Source organism: Panthera uncia, chromosome B4 (assembly GCF_023721935.1).
Source record: "Panthera uncia isolate 11264 chromosome B4, Puncia_PCG_1.0, whole genome shotgun sequence".
In the NCBI taxonomy this organism is placed as follows: Eukaryota; Metazoa; Chordata; class Mammalia; order Carnivora; family Felidae; genus Panthera; species Panthera uncia.
The window spans coordinates 84,185,498-84,189,071 of record NC_064809.1 but is presented as its reverse complement, the minus strand read 5'-3'; the positions used below and the strand labels follow the sequence as shown (position 1 = coordinate 84,189,071).

General features: G+C 32.5%; 1 non-coding gene across 1 annotated transcript; it reads left to right on the top strand.

Moving 5' to 3' along the window:
• Positions 1-1,069: 1,069 nt before the first annotated feature.
• On the top strand, positions 1,070-1,203 carry LOC125920543 (small nucleolar RNA SNORA31). Its single transcript, XR_007457122.1, has one exon. It is a non-coding gene; the product is annotated as a small nucleolar RNA SNORA31 (small nucleolar RNA).
• Positions 1,204-3,574: the final 2,371 nt, after the last annotated feature.

Sequence of the window (3,574 nt, the reverse complement as noted above, 5' to 3'; positions counted from 1 at the left end):
TTTTTTTTTTTCCTTTGTTAGTCTAGCTAAAGGTTTGTTACTCTTTTTTTACATTTTCGAAGAATCAACTCTTGGCTTTGTTGATTCTCTTTTTTGTTCTTTTTTTTTTTATTGTGTATCTATGCTCCAATCTTATTTCCTTTCTTCTCCTAGCTTTGGATTTGGTTTGTTCTTTTTTAGCTACTGAAGATGTAAAGTTGGATTGTCAATTTGAAATTTTTCTTCTTTTTATTTTTTGTTACTATAAATGTTCCTCTACCCATTGCTTTCATCGCATCCCATGAATTTTGGTATGCTGTGTTTTCCTTTTTATTTGTCTCAAAGTATTTACTATTTTCCCATGATTTCTTTTTTTTTTTTTTTTTGCCCCCCTGGTTGTTTAAAAGTATATCATTTAATTTATAAATATTTAAGGATGTTTCTAATTATCTTTCCTTTATTGATTTCTAGCTTAATCACACTGTGCTTAGAGAGCATTGTCATGATTTAAATTGCTTTAGTTATCTTGATTCCTGCTTAGGAGCCCAATGTATGGTCAATTTTGGTAACCATTCCATGTACACTTAAATAAAACTGTATGCTGCCGTTCTTTGATTCAGTGCTTTCCATGTTTTCTTAAATTGTTAGATTTACTGGTTCTGTGCCTTCCAAATCTGTATCTTTATTGATGTTCTGATTGTTCTAATAATCACAGCAAGGGATGTGTTAGAAACATCCATTAAGTCTGTAAATTTGTTCTTCTAGTTATACCTAAATTATATCTTATGTATTCTACTGGCTATGTTTTTAGATGCGTGCACGTTTAGAATCGTTGTATGTATCCATTAAATATTAACAGATTTATCAAATAAAGTATTTCTCTGGGTCTAATAGTAATTCATAGTTTTTACCTGCTTTTAGCACAGTGAAACCTTTATTACTCATATTTCCATGCTATAGTCTTTTAAAGTTCAGAGTTCTTATGTTTATTTATCTAGCTGGGATTGGGGGATGGGGCAAGCATATGGTGCTCTGCTACTCCATCATTTTAATTCCTCCTCAGAGTTCTTATGTTTAAAGTATGCCTCTTATGCATCTATTTGACAGATTTGGAGTAGTCACTTTCTGCTGCTAAGGCTTCCACTAGAGATGCAAGAAAAAAGTGTCCTCATGCTTTGTGTCTGTCTGAGTGTGGCAGTCAAGATTGAATGGGGCAATACAGGGGGGAAAATAATGCAATAAAATATTTTAATAAAGCATGTCTGTTGTGAGCAATGTAGTTTTTTTTTTTTTTCAAGTTGGACAATTTTTTTTAAGTGGATCATTTAGCCCATTTTAAATTAAAGTAATTACCTTATTATCCAAGTAAATAACAAAGTAATTACTGGATGATAATTACGTAATATAATTGTGTTTAAATTCAACACTGCAATATCCCACACACCACACCCTACAGGAAGACCACATGAGGATGAACATTTACTATTTACAGGAGCTGTACCAACAGAATGCCAACTTAGCCTCTGACGCTCCAGGATAGGCTAAGAACCAGCTTTGTTTCAAAGTGCAGTTTCCCTGTGAGGGTGACTGCAGGTTAGTGGCACAGGGCTCTGGGTTTCAGGTCAAGAAAGCAGACATGCATCTTAGTCTAGATGCCTATCCCCTGCCAGCATTATGTCTTAAATTGTATTTCTTGTTCATATACACTTTTTCTTGTTTTGGGTTTCATTTGTTTACTATTTTAAACACTACAACATCCATTCTGGATTCACTGACGTTTGACAGAAATACCTTCTATCTTATTTTTATGTATGTATTTTTCATTTCTTTTTTTTCCTTTCCTGTACTCTGTCTGAATATTTTTTTACCCACTTACCTACTGCCTACAATATTTTTCCTTCTGCTTTATCCATCGTTAAGCCAAAATAAGAATTTTTAATTCCCATTGTTGATTTTATTGTTATTGTTGTTTTATTGTTGTAGAAACAGTAAATCTACTACAGGAAAGAAACAGATGAGTTTATCTTAATATATCATTCTCTGTTAAAATTCTTCAAGTTGCTATCTGTTCTCTGGAACTATTAATCACAGTAATTTGACAGTCTATGTGTACTAATTCTATAATTGGTCACACCAATGGTCTGTTTGTCTTGTATATTTTAATTATTGCCTTTTCATTCCTTCCCTCTCATTTGGGCTTGTATAGTGGCATATCTGTTAATTTTATATTGAATAAAGGACATTTTAACTAAAGAATTACAGTCCCTACATAATATTAATTTCATCAAGAAACCATTAATTTATTGTGTTACATGCTATTCCATTATATCCAGCTGACTTTTTTCTTTACATTTTTTGTGTTTTATAGAATTACAGGTTATATCTCTTCATCATTTAATCATATAATAATTTCTGTTTTTTTACTGTTGCCATTGAGCAATCAGCCATCAAGTAATTTGTAAATCCAACCAAAGTATTCTCTTTGGTTATTTCTTTTTCATTAACTGTGCATTTTTTTTTTTTAAATAAACATCTGTTGACTTACATTAAAAGTGATTTTTTTTAAAAAAATATAGTAGATGGAGCGCCTGGGTGGCTCAGTCACTTAAGCATCTGACCTTGGTTATGGTCATGATCTCACCCTTTGTGAGTTCAAGCCCCCTGCTGGGCTCGCTGTTGTTGGCAGTCCCACAGTCCACTTTGAATACTCTGTATCCCTCTGCCCTCCCCCATTATGCTCTCTCCCTTTCTCTCAAAAATAAACAAATATTTAAAAAATGGTTCAAATGTTAAATTAAGGCAAATAAATAAAAATAAATTAGCAAATATAAACCCAGCTGTTATAAAACTAGTCATATAATAAGGTAATTGTGAACAAAAAATTACATAATACAGGAAAGTATGTATAATCATCTTATCACATAATACTGTATATGTCCAATATAATAAGGAATATTGATATTTCTATATCAAGCAGAAATGTGATCAGATGCATAGGTTTCTTTTTATTTTCTACTTCTACGTTCTTCATGGCTAATCTCTAGCCTTCACACTTAGATGAAAACATGGATCCAGGCCACAGGTAACAGAAAATAGAAGAGAAATTCTATTAACTCACAGACAATGCAAGCTAACTACAAATCATATTCTGGATCAGAGTTATGAAGTTAATTTACGTTAAAAATATTCTGGATCAGACTCATGAAGTTATTATGTTTAAAAGAGCATAATGGTAAAGACCAAAAATACATGGCAATGGAAATCCTCATTTGGCATACTGTTTTAATCAGTATTGGTAGTTTTAACATTTTCAAGGTCTCTTTTGTTTATTTCCTGCATTAGAGTTACAGTTTCATTATCGGATGTCTCTCTCTCTCTCTCTGTCTCAATATTATTTACCTCTTTTCTTGAAGCCCATGCTGCCTCTTGGGCTGGTCAGATTCCAGAGTAATGACTTGTAATCTCCTGGGTGGGAGTTCCAGCACCAGAAGTCTAATGGGGAAAGAAGCCTATGAGTATATTAAAAATATTTTCTTTATCCTCTTATGATATCATGTTTCTCCCCTCAGGTTCAGAGGATGACATTCTATTCTAT